Here is a 17,471-nt window from a genome sequence, read left to right on the forward strand (position 1 = left end):
AATAACAACAATTACAAATGCAGACCTTTAATAGTAATAAGTAATCCTTTATTTATAATACATAGCAATATAAAAAATAGTAACATATGAAAATATTACAATGGGCACAGATGAATTTGTATCAAAAACAGCAACCAAGCCAAAGTAATGCATAACACACATAAATAACAACTGCTTGAAAGACCAAACAATTTCTTTTCATCTGTTCCTTGGCAGAAAGTTAAGACAGCTATTCAGCTTTAGGTTTCAATAAACAGAAGTAATGGATGCAGTCCCTTTGAAATGTCACACAAAAGTCTACTTGTGCATATACTTAGCTTTAACCCAGCAGTCTTAGCTAATTATAGGCCAATCTCCAACCTTCCTTTCATATCAAACATCCTTGAAAGAGTAGTTGTCAAACAGCTAACAGATCATCTGCAGAGGCTTATTTGAAGAGTTTCAGTCAGGTTTCAGAGCTCATCACAGCACAGAAACAGCTTTAGTGAAGGTTACAAATGATCTTCTTATGGCCTCTGACAGTGGACTCATCTCTGTGCTTGTCCTGCTATTATCAGGAAGTCCTAAAAACTCCCTGAAAAGCCTTCAGCTAATCCAAAATGCTGCAGCAAGAGTCCTGACAGGGACTAGAAAGAGAGAGCAGATTTCTCCTGTTTTGGCTTCCCTTCATTGGCTTCCTGTTAAATCCAGAATTCAAAATCCTGCTCCTCACATACAAGGTCTTAAATAATCAGGCCCCATCTTATCTTAATGACCTTGTAGTACCATATCACCCTATTAGAGCACTTCGCTCTCGCTCTGCAGGCCTACTTGTTGTTCCTAGAGTATTTAAAAGTAGAATGGGAGGCGGAGCCTTCAGTTTTCAGGCCCCTCTTCTGTGGAACCAGCTTCCAGTTTGGATTCGGGAGACAGACACTATCTCTACTTTTAAGATTAGGCTTCAAACTTTCCTTTTTGCTAAAGCATATAGTTAGGGCTGGACCAGGTGACCCTGAATCCTCCCTTAGTTATGCTGCAATAGATGTAGGCTGCCGGGGGATTCCCATGATGCACTGAGTTTTTCCTTTCCAGTCACCTTTCTCACTCACTATGTGTTAACAGACCTCTTTGCATTGAATCATATCTGTTATTAACCTCTGTCTCTCTTCCACAGCATGTCTTTATCCTGTCTTCCTTCTGTCACCCCAACCAATCACAGCAGATGGCCCCGCCCCTCCCTGAGCCTGGTTCTGCCGGAGGTTTCTTCCTTCCTGTTAAAAGGGTGTTTTTCCTTCCCACTGTCACCAAAGTGCTTGCTCATAGGGGGTCATATGATTGTTGGGTTTTTCTCTGTATCTATGAAGCGCCTTGAGGCGACTTTTGTTGTGATTTGGCGCTATATAAATAAAATTGAATTGAATTAACGCTTCTCTTTTTTGTTTTGTATTCCAAAAGGTTTTCATTTTCTCCAGAGGATGTCTCCCTTTCAGTGGTTATCGACTGTTCACTTTCATTTTCACAGACTGTTGGAATGTCGATGCTGGCCGAACGTTTCTTGCTAGAATGCAATGGCCTAATTTTGCGTGCATTATCTGTCGTCTTTATTTCGTACTGGCATATACTTATGCTCCCCTCAGGCAGGAGGCTCCGGTCCATTCGCACCAGAACCTCTCGCCATAAGAACAGTTTCTTCCCCTCTGCTGTTGGACACATGAACAATAACCATATGACTGTCCCCGCCACTATCACATGACCCTACGCTGTGTCACTGCATCATTCCATGTTTGGCACTGATCACCACCTGCACTAATGTATATATCTTTCTACGTAGCACTCTTAATTCTTATTCTCATGTATATATCTCATGTATATCTCATGCACATATCTTTCTACGTAGCACTTTTAATTCTTATTCTTATTTTTATATCTTTATGACACTATGTTTGCACTGAAGCACTGCAGCAATTTCCTAATGTTGTAAACCTGCTCAACATTTGGCAATAAACCCCTTTCTGATTCTGATTCTGATTCTGATTCTGATACTTTTGCCTACTTCTTGTTTTGTTTTTAAGACATTTGTATGCAGTTCATCTATCATTGCAGTAATGAATGCCCACTGTTTAACTGTGTCTAAAACAGCATTTATGTGACAGGTGAGACCTGGAGACTTGGGACCGCCCCTGGTGGGCGGAGCTGGTCTTCGCTCCTTTCATAAGCGCAGGTGTGGGCAATTGGGTATTCCTTTGCAAACCTGAAGCTGCGAGCGCTTGGTCCGAGTTGGGCAAGTTGGTGTTTCTTAACTATGAAAGTCTGATACGCGTCCTCCCCTAAACTTCTGTTAGAACGGTAGGTTACACAAAAATGTACCACTTGAGCTCTGGCTGTTGGCAGAGGTTTACAGTTATTTGCACCCTTGTAGGTGGGAAACATTGCTCCCGTGAGAACGGTATAGTGGACTTCATCGCCACTGACCCACATTTATTAGGGTGTGACACGAACTTGTGGACAGGTAACAAAACCAATTCAGTGGAGGAATATTCCTGTGTTTTATTGTCCAGCTAGTGATCTCCTGCCTTTTATTCACAGAGTACCGAGCTGCTGCTTTGCCAGGTGGATTTCTGGCTGCGGGCAAAGGACCCGACACATCAGTGTGTTTTAATTTGTTTAAAACTGGTGTAAGTCGACAGACTGACTGCTGCGGCTGTCGATGGTTTTGTTTTTTTGTTTTTTTTGTTTTACTTTTTTCTGTATCAGTAGGCACCACAGATATTGATTCGCAGGCGGTGAAGGCGCTGCAGGGAAAACAAATCCTTTTTTTGTCTCCCCGCTCTTGCATGCACAGCGGGGGGGCCCGAGTGAAGACGGCACCGAAGATTTGCCTTTTTTTCTATAGTGTTTTACCCATTTGGGGTCATGTGTGAGTTGCCGTCCATTTTTAACCTGTGTGCTATGTCGATTTGTTTTTAAACTGTTCCCCGCAGCGCTTGTCCTGTCTCACGGGCAATCGTACAGTTTTAACATTTTTAATTGTTTTTAGGTGCTGCTGTTACACTGTTTCTTTTATTTTGTATTAAAAATTAAACTCTTTTAAACTGACTGTGCGCCTACGGCTCTGTCCTATTTTAAATAGGTACCTACCACGGGTCACATTTAGTTTTCCAACCGCATCTTCTGTGCATTTTTTGTCTGTGCTTTCAACTACAGGAGTGTCATTCAAAGTTGATAAAGGACTTTTCAGAGAGTTTTTCATTTGTTTAAAATGGCTACAAGCCACCTTCAGGCAAGCACATGTGTTATAGTGAGAGAACGTACAACAAGTGCACTGAAGTGTTTCAGCCGATGCAAAAAAACACAGATTTCCAAACAAACTTGGCATTTTTATCACTTTCAAGTCCTCACAGTGTACAGAGTAATGCCTTTCTTTCACTGCAATTCTTGCCAAGGTAGAAATGTCTGTTTCCATGTTTGGATAGATGTCATTGTCAACCTCTGCTAATTTTGCAAGTAACACTAGATGCTTGCAAAGAAGTCCTCGTAAGCCATATGTACAGTTGCAGTAGGAGTCAACAGGGCAGACATCATACACTATGTCTTCTCTAGACTCAGATGGGACTTGATATGCATTAACTCCATGGCTGTTCTTGACTGTAATTTTAAGAGCCCAACCACTTTCCATCAGTCTTGAAGCAGAGTCTGAAACTTGAGACAAGGTGTCAGCAAACCTGTTTTTCATGCGGCCCACATCTTGCAGGCTTTTTATGACTGAGAAGTAGTCGTCGGCCTTCCCTAGGAGCACTTCAATTAGATCATCCAGACATTTACACGATGCCCCAGGGACAACATTTACACGATGTCCCAGGGACAACTTCTACGTGATGTCCCAGGGACAACATTTACACGATGTCCCAGGGACAACATTTACGAGATGTCCCAGGGACAACTTCTACGCGATGTCCCAGGGACAACATTTACACGATGTCCCAGGAACAACATTTACGTGATGTCCCAGGGACAACTTCTACACGATGTCCCAGGGACAACATTTGCGCGATGTCCCAGGGACAACTTCTACGTGATGTCCCAGGGACAACATTTACACGATGTCCCAGGGACAACTTCTACGCGATGTCCCAGGGACAACATTTATGTGATGTCCCAGGGACAACATTTACGTGATGTCCCAGGAACAACATTTACGCGATGTCCCAGGAACAACATTTACGCGATGTCCCAGGAACAACATTTACGCGATGTCCCAGGAACAACATTTACGCGATGTCCCAGGAACAACATTTACGCGATGTCCCAGGAACAACATTTACGCGATGTCCCAGGAACAACATTTACGCGATGTCCCAGGAACAACATTTACGCGATGTCCCAGGAACAACATTTACGCGATGTCCCAGGACAAATTTGTAAATTTCTGGATTAGTGTTAATCTCCATAGAATCAAGAACTCATGTCCAGTTTCACAGCTATGGACCAGTTAATTATGTTTCCAGGTGATAGTTTGATTCATAGATTCAGCACACAACCATTAGTCTAGGCCTTTTAGTTCAAATTCTCTTGACTTATGTTTGTAAAATGATCAGGGAAGCTACTGCAATTTTGCTTGACATTGTTATGACAGCTATATTCACCTGTACTTTCATAATAAATCATAATACATTGACACTCAATTCTCTGTCTGGAGAACACTGGTTCGCAAGTAGCCTATCACTAGCAAACAAACAGCTATCCATTTCAAGGAAAACATATGTATTATGCTTACCGTTTATTAAAGAAAAGTATCTTGAGAGGAATTGAAATTGCTGGATCGGCGGACAAAAGGCGGTTTCTCGAAGAACATTTGTTTTTTTAAGGCGGGTATTTTTCGAAGTCGCAAAAGTATGACGTCACAAGAAGGTGATTGGTTACTTGTAATGTGGACTCTGGAACAACATTAATTATGATGATGTGGGAACAACGCCAACACGAGGATATCAGATCGTCCATTAAGACATAGTGAGTGAGAAAGGTGACTGGAAAGGAAAAACTCAATGCATCATGGGAATCCCCGGCAGCCTATGTCTATTGCAGCATAACTAAGGGAGGATTCAGGGTCACCTGGTCCAGCCCTAACTATATGCTTTAGCAAAAAGGAAAGTTTTAAGCCTAATCTTGAAAGTAGAGATAGTGTCTGTCTCCTGAATCCAAACTGGAAGCTGGTTCCACAGAAGAGGGGCCTGAAAACTGAAGGCTCTGCCTCCCATTCTACTTTTAAATACTCTAGGAACAACAAGTAGGCCTGCAGAGCGAGAGCGAAGTGCTCTAATAGGGTGATATGGTACTACAAGGTCATTAAGATGAGATGGGGCCTGATTATTTAAGACCTTGTATGTGAGGAGCAGGATTTTGAATTCTGGATTTAACAGGAAGCCAATGAAGGGAAGCCAAAACAGAAGAAATCTGCTCTCTTTCTAGTCCCTGTCAGGACTCTTGCTGCAGCATTTTGGATTAGCTGAAGGCTTTTCAGGGAGTTTTTAGGACTTCCTGATAATAATGAATTACAGTCGTCCAGCCTGGAAGTAATAAATGCATGAACTAGTTTTTCAGCGTCACTCTGAGACAGGATATTTCTAACTTTAGAGATGTTGCACAAATGGAAGAAAGCAGTCTTACATATGTGTTTAATATGTGCGTTGAAGGACATGTCCTGGTCAAAAATGACTCCAAGGTTCCTCACAGCGTTACTGGAGGCCAAGGTAATGCCATCCAGAGTAAGAATCTGCTTAGATACCATATTTCTAAGATTTTCAGGGCCGAGTACAATAACCTCAGTTTGATCTGAATTAAGAAGCAGAAAGTTAGCGGCCATCCAGGTCTTTATGTCTTTAAGACATTCCTGCAGTTTAACTCATTGGTGTGTGTTATCTGGCTTCATGGACAGATAGAGCTGGGTGTCATCAGCAGTGTTGGGTAAGTTACTTTAAAATAGTAACTTAGTTACATTACTAGTTACTTCTCTCAAAAGTAACTCAGTTACTTCAAGTTACTCGTTACTTTCAAAGTAACTAGTTACTAGGGAAAGTAACTTTGGTTTTACTCAGAATTCTCTTGTTAATGTGTTTCTTCCATAACTTTGCCAGTCTTCTAGCTTGCTTACTTGCCACAAGTGCACTGTGCCACCTACCAATAGAAAGGAAAAGATAATGTGGATATTTCCACGAGAGAAATCCCACGCCTGGACCGTCATTGACTGCTGCCATGATTCTAGCCTACGTCACAGCGTCATGTGGGCCTTTTACATCCAACACAAAAACTGCAGTCGTGGTGCTTTCGATTGTACTCAGAACTCGGAAATTCTGCCTTCTGAATAGGAAGATGTAGGTAACACCAGACTGAAGATGAGCTGCATACAGAGCTGGACTGGGACAGAAAATCGTCCCGGGCATTTTGACTAGAGACCGGCCCACCATTATAGGAAAAATCATAAAGCCTTTGAATGAAAATAAACACTGTTGTGACAGTGATGTACACTGTTCTGATGGTATACAGTGGGGCAAAAAAGTATTTAGTCAGCCACCGATTGTGCAAGTTCCCCCACTTAAAATGATGACAGAGGTCAGTAATTTGCACCAGAGGTACACTTCAACTGTGAGAGACAGAATGTGAAAAAAAAAATCCATGAATCCACATGGTAGGATTTGTAAAGAATTTATTCGTAAATCAGGGTGGAAAATAAGTATTTGGTCAATAACAAAAATACAACTCAATACTTTGTAACATAACCTTTGTTGGCAATAACAGAGGTCAAACGTTTACTATAGGTCTTTACCAGGTTTGCACACACAGTAGCTGGTATTTTGGCCCATTCCTCCATGCAGATCTTCTCGAGAGCAGTGATGTTTTGGGGCTGTCGCCGAGCAACACGGACTTTCAACTCCCGCCACAGATTTTCTATGGGGTTGAGGTCTGGAGACTGGCTAGGCCACTCCAGGACTTTCAAATGCTTCTTACAGAGCCACTCCTTTGTTGCCCGGGCGGTGTGTTTTGGATCATTGTCATGTTGGAAGACCCAGCCTCGTTTCATCTTCAAAGTTCTCACTGATGGAAGGAGGTTTTGGCTCAAAATCTCACGATACATGGCCCCATTCATTCTGTCCTTAACACGGATCAGTCGTCCTGTCCCCTTGGCAGAAAAACAGCCCCATAGCATGATGTTTCCACCCCCATGCTTCACAGTAGGTATGGTGTTCTTGGGATGCAACTCAGTATTCTTCTTCCTCCAAACACGACGAGTTGAGTTTATACCAAAAAGTTCTACTTTGGTTCCATCTGACCACATGACATTCTCCCAATCCTCTGCTGTATCATCCATGTGCTCTCTGGCAAACTTCAGACGGGCCTGGACATGCACTGGCTTCAGCAGCGGAACACGTCTGGCACTGCGGGATTTGATTCCCTGCCGTTGTAGTGTGTTACTGATGGTGACCTTTGTTACTTTGGTCCCAGCTCTCTGCAGGTCATTCACCAGGTCCCCCCGTGTGGTTCTGGGATCTTTGCTCACCGTTCTCATGATCATTTTGACCCCACGGGATGAGATCTTGCGTGGAGCCCCAGATCGAGGGAGATTATCAGTGGTCTTGTATGTCTTCCATTTTCTGATGATTGCTCCCACAGTTGATTTTTTCACACCAAGCTGCTTGCCTATTGTAGATTCACTCTTCCCAGTCTGGTGCAGGTCTACAATACTTTTCCTGGTGTCCTTCGAAAGCTCTTTGGTCTTGGCCATGGTGGAGTTTGGAGTCTGACTGTTTGAGGCTGTGGACAGGTGTCTTTTATACAAATGATGAGTTCAAACAGGTGCCATTCATACAGGTAACGAGTGAGGGACAGAAAAGCTTCTTACAGAAGACGTTACAGGTCTGTAAGAGCCAGAGATTTTCCTTGTTTGAGGTGACCAAATACTTATTTTCCACCCTAATTTACAAATAAATTTTTTACAAATCCTACCATGTGAATTCATGGATTTTTTTTTCACATTCTGTCTCTCACAGTTGAAGTGTACCTCTGGTGCAAATTACTGACCTCTGTTATCATTTTAAGTGGGGGAACTTGCACAATCGGTGGCTGACTAAATACTTTTTTGCCCCACTGTATATGCATCAATCTATCAATCGTTTGTTGTAAGATTCAGATAATTATTTTTTAAAAGCTAGACATTTTAAATGAGAATAAGAAAGAAAAGTATTTCTTTGTGCCCCCCTCTCCCTGTTAATGCCCTACCTGCCCCCTTGGCAAAACTTTGCTAGACCCACCCCTGCACAGTCACCAGCTGTCAGCTACCTAAAAAAGGATCCTGGTGTTATTTGTCTCTCAGAAACAGTTCATAATTTTCCTTCAACTCATTCATGTCACCTAAAAGGTAAACCTGTTTCTCCATCACTGTTCAGCTCTGATGATCCAGTAAGGACATCTCCTGGTTTCATCTTCATGTTTCCCTCTCACCACATATCCAAACCGACATCATGACCAGCAGCTTTACAGCTGTGGCTCCAGCAAACATCAGCTGATACTAGAAATTAATATTAAATAAATTCTAACAACAGCTGATCAAGCTTAAACGTGCTGCTGTTGTTTAACGCGACATCCGCTGGTTTCCTCTTTCGGCGCAAAGTGGGCGATAAACAAACAAGAGAGCCGATCAGCTGATCATTGATCAGTTTCATGATTGAAGTAGAAACGGGAGAGGGAGGGAGCGAATGAAAGAAGAAGAGGCAGCTGTGCAGCAAAGACACAGAATAACTCCAGCTTTGTGTCTTTTTCATTGTAGCTAATTTACGGGACAAACTGTTCCTTTTCACCTCAATAAGAAACGCGTAATATTTTCTCTGAATACCAGACGGGACGGTTGGCAACTCTAATAACTTATGAACAAAATAAAGTTCAACATCATTAACTTCATAGCACCCACCCAGCTGTATAGAAACTCCGTCATGCTAGCTAGCACGCAGTACGAAAAAAGTCAGAATAACGAAAATAAACTCCACCTAAACTTGGTTTATATCTGACCCAGAGAGACTGCAGGTCATAACTTCTTACCTGAAGTTCAGTTCACACTTGGACCGGCGGCCGCCTCGGGTCTCTTTTCCTTCTGCGTCCCTTTTCCTTCATCCACCTGCTGGCCTCCACCACTTGCTAATGTTACTGAATCTGTGGAAGCTCCGCGATAGCCACCACACGAAGTAACGAGTAACGACCCTATCTAAATCCCAGTAACGAGTAACGCGTTCCTGATTTTGGCATAATAACTAGTTACCGTGCTCGTTACCACAATAATAACGTAGTTACTGTAACCCGTTACTTAATAACGCGTTAGTCCCAACACTGGTCATCAGCAAAGCAGTGTAAATGTATGCTATGTCTTCTAATGATGCTGCCTAAGGGAAGCATGTATAATGTAAACAGAATTGGTCCTAGCACTGAACCCTGTGGAACTCCATAATTAACCTCAGTGTGTGAAGAGGACTCTCCATTTACATGCACAAATTGGAGTCTATTAGATAGATATGATACAAACCACTGCAGCACAGTACCTGTAATACCTACAGCATGTTCTAATCGCTCTAATAGGATATTATGGTCGACAGTATCGAACGCTGCACTGAGGTCTAGCAGGACAAGCACAGAGATGAGTCCACTGTCAGAGGCCATAAGAAGATCATTTGTAACGTTCACTAAAGCTGTTTCTGTGCTGTGATGAGCTCTGAAACCTGACTGAAACTCTTCAAATAAACCATTCCTCTGCAGATGATCTGTTAGCTGTTTGACAACTACTCTTTCAAGGATGTTTGATATAAAGGAAGGTTGGAGATTGGCCTATAATTAGCTAAGACTGCTGGGTCTAGAGATGCTTTTTGAGTAAAGGTTTAACTACAGCCAGCTTGAAGGCCTGTGGTACATAGCCGATCATTAGAGATAGGTTGATCATATTTAAGATCGAAGCATTAATTAATGGCAGGACTTCTTTGAGCAGTTTTGTAGGAATGGGGTCTAAAAGACACGTTGATGGTTTGGAGGAAGTAATTATTGAAGTTAACTCAGAAAGATCAATTGGAGAAAAAGAGTCTAACTTAACATCAATGGTACTAAGAGTAGCTGTAGATAATATTACCAGAGGTGGGACCAAGTCATTGTTTTGCAAGTCTCAAGTAAGTCTCAAGTCTTTATCCTCAAGTCTCAAGTCAAGTCTCAAGTAATGTCAGGCAAGTCAGAGTCGAGTCTCAAGTCACTGGTGTAAAAGTCCAAGTAAAGTCACAAGTCTGAAATTTTGAATTTCAAGTCCTTTCGAGTCTTTAAAAAAACCCGAAAAAAGCATGTTGCAGTTATATGCTAAATGTAAATATTAGACCATGTAATTTTTAAATCTGTGTTTTTCTCAACACATGACAAAATAGTGAACTTAGAAAATATACACAAATTGTGAAATTGCACCTCTTTAGAATGCAGCTCAATTAAACCTAGCTCCAAGAATAATTTTCACCGACAGTTCTGAGATAAGCTGCATGTTATTCTTGGATGCGCTTGTAGGACCGGCTTTAAAATCGCATGACAAAAATATCATACATAAATAAATGATATTTTTTTTAAAATATCATTTAAAAAAAAAAACTGCATCACCAACGTAGCCTGGAAAACATTTGCTAGTTAGATGAAGTCAGCTATCTCATCATAGCATATTTATATGCATATTTATAATCATACGGTTCTTGGAGTGAGTGCATGCACTCATGAAGTTTAGTAACTTCAGGTCACTGCAACAAGCCCAGGTACAGTTTACCGACGGATGGGTGCAGGACCTTGAAATGCACCGTGTAGAAAGTAAAGACCATCGTACGTATCATAAGTTTACCAGTCTCACAAATCGTCGTCATAAATACACATTCGTTAACCGTTTATTAATAGGACCTTTGAGCTCAATGGTAATTAATTAGCAGTGGAAATAATTTCTGGTAGCATCACAGAAATGTAGCAGTGACAATAATATTGTATGCTGTAATCGCACTGGGCAATTAGTGATACAAAACAACTGTTTTATCCTGTGAATAAAAGTATATGTTTTTGTCAATGTACCATAATAACAGAATTGTAACACAATATTGTGTCAGGACAATTCACTATTTATGCACAATAAACAAAGGAGCGACAATTTCTGTTCAGCGCCAGACTTGCTTGTAACCTATATCACCAAATATGTTATGAAAATGACGCATTAACTACAACAGCAGACTGACCTTTGTGGGAATGCTTGGAGCAGACTAACCTGTGAGCTGGAGTGTTCTGGGACGTTATATTTGGTCTTTGAATGGCTGCAATCCAGTCGCCTCTTTGTTACTTCGGAAACATGGCTCGAACAATTTCTCTTCAACGACGTAATCCGATAACAACCGATCTCTTTACCCGTCGGCTTCCCGTGGCTGTCATGCGACCGGCTATTGCAGTTAATAATACAACAGCTTCTTGACATTTTTGTGTTTCTTTTTATCGCCTGCGTGCGCTAGTACTTCTTGCCACGAGTTCCCAGAATCCTTTGCGGTTCTACCCGTGAATGACGTCACATTTTCAATCTCTATATAATATGCATGTTAAATTTTATATTTGGGGTAAAATATCAAGTCTTTTCAAGTAAACCGGTTCAAGTCCAATTCAAGTCCCAAGTCATTGGTGTAAAAGTCCAAGTCAAGTCACAAGTCTTAGAACATTTTTTCAAGTCAAGTCTAAAGTCATAAAATTAATGACTCGAGTCTGACTCGAGTCCAAGTCATGTGACTCGAGTCCACACCTCTGAATATTACATCTGTGGGATGATTATTGGTCATTTTTTCTCTAATGATTAAAATGTTATTTGTGAAGAAGTTCATGAAGTCATTACTAGTTAACGTTAAAGGGATGGTTGGCTCAAAAGAGCTCTGACTGTTTGTCAGCCTGGCTACAGAGCTGAAGAGAAACCTGGGGTTGTTCTTATTTTCTTCAATCAGTGATGAATAGTAAGATGTTCTGGCTTTGCGGAGGGCTTTCTTATAAAGCAGCAAACTATTTCTCCAGGCTAAATGATGATCTTCTAAATTAAATTAAATGCAACACATAACAATGTACCAAATATATTCATATAAATACATTTTTCAATGCATAACTCATTTTGGAACTGATCTTTCTAGAACAGAGAACAGTCTGTCCATCCTCTCCCTGCTCTCCTCTCCTCAGCCTCTCTTTGCTGCCTCATGTCCTCTCTGATGAGGTCTAGCAGCTCATCATCTCTTTTCCTCTTCCTCCCTGTCGTAGGTGGCTGATCCTCTTCGTCATCGCTGTCGTTTTGATCACCCACTGCTGTGCTTGGCCCTGGAGTGTCCTCAGGGAGAGAGGACATTAGGACAGGAGGCTTAATGGAAGGTCTCTGTCCTATCACCTCATCCATGAGGGCAAACCAGGGCCAAGTAGCAGCAGTGGGCTTCCCACTGACCCCCTCTCCTGAGCCTGGATACTTGCAATCCTAAAGGCAGAGGAAATCAAAAATGACAGCAGGCAAATAAAAACACCACAACAACTCTCAGTAATTGGACATTTATTAACTTGTGTTCTTAAGAATCATCTTCTTGATAACACACACACGTACTTTGTATTTTTTAAAGTTATCCCACGTCTTCTGGACTGCAAGGGGGTGACTTTCCCCTGCAGGCCCATCTTCTCCAGAATTGTCCTGATCACACACAACAAATAAGAGAAGAAAGGAAACCATGGCAACTATGTTAATCCCTAAATCCAAAAGAACACCAGAGGAACACCGTCTGGACGCTGCAAGCTAGTTTAGGGTTATTTGAATTAAAAACAAAAATGTCTATGCAGCTGCCCAAAGCTTAACAACACAAGCGCTATGACAATTTAACTTTTGTACGACCAGATTTTCATATACTTACATTTGAAAGTGTTTTCCCGGTTCGACCACCATCGTTTTCAGAAAACAATCTCCTGTGTGGCCCGCAATGAATCCTGGGATTATGGTAAGACACGGAGGATACATCGAACCCATCCTTAAAATTTGGGGAAAAGTAGGATGCATTTGTCGCCACATTTTGAGCGCTCTTTGAATTCGGACAGCCTTCGTCGCGTCGCTGTGACATCATTGCCTCAAAATGCGTCCTTCGGAGCATCCTTCCCCTGAATTCGGACACACCCATTGCTCAACAGGGGTTATGGCAGCTGTGTACCGGGACCTGCGCTTTGTCGGTGATATAACAGCTCAAGCGGGTCTATCACACACTTTCCAGTGAGACTGGGCTAGGCAGACATCTCTGAAATCATCGAAGCACTTTTGCAAACAGGCTCTATCTTGACAAACCCACCAGAAATCTGAAGATAAACCACTACATTCTCAGCTAAAAGAATATTCAAAGCGTTTTTGGTGACACACAAACAGGGTATTTCAAAGTACAGTTCAGTTAGTTTCTACATGTCCGTTGTTGGCACTGAGAAACACCCACTAAAAGAATGGCCACCAGGGCAAAGCAATGGCTTTGACTCCATCAGCGTTAACCCCGCCCCCTGACTTTGATGCGTGAGGATGACAGATATAATAAACTCATGAACACAGCCACAGGGCCCGAAGTGAATTAAATAAATACATAATTAATTAATTAATTAAATGTGTCAATAATTATTTAGTTTTGTCATTCCTGGCCGTCCATAGAGAGAAAGCGCTTAAAGCATAGAAGAGAGTGCATGTGTCAATGGGCAAATGCTGCATGTTGTATAAAGCACTTTGAGTGTTTCAGGCGTGTATGAAAGTGCTTTAGAAGAATCAGTGCATTATCATTTAGTAGCAGCTGAGTGTGACTGATGTGTAATGTCTTCTCGGGCTGTTTAAATGGAATTGGAACAGGTCAGTTTTGCAGTAACAGCTCCTTTTTTCAGCATCTACATTCATGACAAAGGTTAACAAGGTGGAATGATTAACTGTTGCTGTCAAACAAGGTGTGTCCCAATTCATGGTCTATGTAGGCCGGGTCCTTCGAAGGCTGGAAGGGACAGTCTTATCTTCATCCACTGCTCAGGTTGCCTAGCAGCCACGATACTAGCCACTAGACACGTTTTATACGGCATTGTTTGACAGGAATGGAAGCGAAAATTTGTTGTTTTTTGTTTGTTTTTTTACTTAAATGTTTTTTAGTTTATTGAGTATCTGAGGCTGAGAGACTGAAAACATGATTGTTGGGCTTCATTTCTGTATCCAGTAACAGTAATTTTAAGATTAACTGGTAAATAACGTATTATCATTAATGATTATTGTTGATTAATATTATATTAATAATTATTAATAAATGAAACGTATTTTATTACAAATTTGCAGTTGTGAACTTGAACTCTGTTTCAAATAATTCAACACGTTCTCACTCCCAACTCGTCAAACGTGTGACGCATGGTCAGGCTCCCTCTGCTGCACTTATGGACGCACAGGGTACCCCTCTCGCGTCGGGAATTGACGTGAAGGGTCCTCCGATTGAAGAGATTGCTGCGGAAGTGCCTGTTGTCGGTATATTTAGACATTTTCCAAATCACATTGTAGTGACGTATACAGAACACAATAAATTATATAATGTAAACAACTACCTGAAAAACAGGTAGAACGATGCTTTTGTATCGTTTATTGCATTTACGGAGGGAGTGATGTATGCTGGGTAATGGCACAGCTAGCTACTGGGTTTATTCACCCGCTTCGGCTGTTATCAGTCAATACAATGGGCGTTATTAGCACAAATCAGTCCCATAGATATGGGCCATCTCCTGCTAGATTGTTCAGAAGGTTGTTCTCATCCATCCAGATGGAGGATCACTAACAGGAGCGTGGAAGACTCCAGAATCCACTCTGGCTGGAATCCGGTGGATATGCAGTGTGTACAGGTAAGACCATTTAAACGGACAGCATTTATAGAATGACTATTAAAAGTCAGCGAGTGTCAGTAATGTTAATGTGGTTATGTTAGTAATACACCGAGTGCTAATATAACAGCTTTAAGATGCATTTGTAGATATTATTACGTGTTTTACCGTCTTTATGGTGCTAGCTTAAAGTTACGGTGTAAACGTTAGCTTATATTGGAGTAAAGCTGTTACTGGTTAAACGATGTTAGCACAGAAATATTAGCTTCTGTCATGACTGATGAAGTTACTAGTTAATAAAGTTTCCAGTAAAGTGATTAATCGCAGCCACAGATTGACAGCAAATATCTCGATTAGCTTCAGTGCATCTGTAATAAATATGTGCAAGTTTCAGTGCTTCGTTTAAACTGTATGATACTTATACTGACCCAGGGTCAGTGTAAAATACAATCCTAGCTGTGTGAACAAAGCCTGGCTCCTTTAATCCTGCATGACAAACCTCAGGATGCAGGTTATTATTACTCTTTCCTGCTGACACACCTGTCACACCTGAGAGTCAGCTAGAAACTTACAGTGACGTGGACATCATGCAAAGACTGCCAGACTCTGTAATACTGCAAATGATCAGTGACTCAGGTTAACACTAAACTTTAAACGGCACCTCTGTGTCTCTGTGTGCTGAACATCTAGGATTGGGTCAGGCTGTATCAGCTGAAGCTGTTATTTGTATATATCAGTATTTTTTATTCAGGTGTGGGGAAAATACGTAAGACTGCAGTGAAGCGATGTACCAGATTAATCCCTGGCCAAAGGTATCGTACTTAAATCAGACTACTGATCCAGCCACATCAGCCTTTTGTGAGGTCTGTTTAAAGTAGACTAAAAATGAACTGCAGGTTCCTGAGAGGTGGACTGTGAGCACAGAAACACATGTTCATACATACAGCTGCAGCAAACTTACATTAATTTTAAATAGATTTGTTACTCTGATGTCTGTCTCTGTGTTAGTCCTCTGACAGACTGGTGACCTGTCCAGGTGTGCTCTACCTATGACTACTGGGACAGGCTCTAGCCTCTGTAATAGAAATGTTCTGTTATTCTCATTTAAAGTATTTAAGTGCTTATGCATATGCTTAGTTGTGACACTGTTACTGTTCAGTGAAAGTTTCTAAAACTAGATGAACTTACTTCAGCGTCAGCAGTTTGAGAAAACAACTCCCTTTACAGGTGGTGATAAGGCCAAGGGCACAAAACAGCTTAACCATTGATCCGTTAGGTTTCATAGCGAGACACATGAAGTGTGGTAGGATCAGTTTAACTTCCTCTTCCTTGGAATGCATAAAGGAGTAGGAGCACGACCTCTGTGGCAGCGCTGACATGACTGAACTGTGATGTTTGATGTGTGTTGGCGCAGTAATAAATAGCTTGATCACAGCTCTTTCTGTGTTGCAGACTTTATTTTAAAAATTCCACGACACCCCCCACCCTCCCACTGTGAACCTGAATTGAATATTCAGAAGACATTTGTTTAAATAGTTCTACAAATCTGAGCTGTTGGTGTGTCCTTGGATTGTGTGGTAATAATATTAGAGCCTGCAATCTTTCTTACTGAAACTCTACTATGAGTCATGTTACCTGAGATTAATTCTATGTTTACCTGTCAGCCTGGACGAATGTGCTGTGTGAAGGAAATTAAATTAAAACAGATCTGAACTGTGTACATTTAAGGAACCTGTTCATATTTAATATGAACCAGTGATTTTTTTGATTGCTGATTCCAAGAGAGTCTTTGTGGAAATCCTGTTTGGCTTTTTGTTATTTTAATTCTCTTCTCTGTTTTCCAGAACAGTTCTCCACAGTCGCTGTCCACATGGGTCAGTGGGACCAAGAAGCACTCTGCTAATGTGGGACTCTGACCAGCAACATCCAGCAAGACCCAGACAGCGTTTTCTATCTCCCAGCTGGAGGTTTTGTTTGTCTGTGACTGGAGAGGCAGATTTTTGTTGAGCTTCACACTTGCAGAGGTAAGTCAGTTTGCAGAGATCCCTCCCACCCTGGCTTTTATGTGCTAGATTTCTTATCTGAAACAGTAATATTTCAGTGACTGCTGCTTATACCACAGGTTAATACACGCTACTGATCCCTGATGGGAGAATCATCAATTTTGGCAACAAAGAAGCCTGGTGGATGTTTGTTTACAGTCTGATGATGGGACATCATGCTCTGCATCTTCAAAGTTTGCCTCCTCATTATTATTCATACCCAGTAATGTGAAGTATGCTCATATCTACTATAACTGAACCAACCTGGTGCTCTTCATTTATGGAGGCTGTTGAGTCTGAATGTTGGATGTTGTGTATCTCGTGTTCTCTGGGCTTTGTTGTCCTCAGTCTTTTCGCAGGATCAGAAAACAAAACCAGGAGGCGCGTAAATGTTTCTTCTCCATGATGTTTCTTCAAATGTTTCTTCTGGATGATGATAAGACTGACACGGGATGCCACCTTTGGTCTTGTGATGAAGCAAAGCTCAGGAAGAAGTGTGATTAAATGGTACCCACATGTGTGCTGCTGAGA

The 17,471-nt window shown here is 41.6% G+C and overlaps 1 long non-coding RNA gene across 1 annotated transcript; it reads left to right on the forward strand.

Moving 5' to 3' along the window:
- The first annotated feature begins 2,125 nt into the window (after window positions 1–2,125).
- Window positions 2,126–3,133, forward strand: LOC120735511. Its single transcript, XR_005696284.1, has 3 exons — window positions 2,126–2,325; window positions 2,399–2,488; window positions 2,566–3,133. It is a non-coding gene; the product is annotated as an uncharacterized LOC120735511 (long non-coding RNA).
- The last annotated feature ends 14,338 nt before the right edge of the window (window positions 3,134–17,471 follow it).

The sequence above is a fragment of the Simochromis diagramma genome, unplaced genomic scaffold (genome assembly GCF_900408965.1).
Source record: "Simochromis diagramma unplaced genomic scaffold, fSimDia1.1 OVJJ01000084.1, whole genome shotgun sequence".
NCBI lineage: Eukaryota > Metazoa > Chordata > Actinopteri > Cichliformes > Cichlidae > Simochromis > Simochromis diagramma.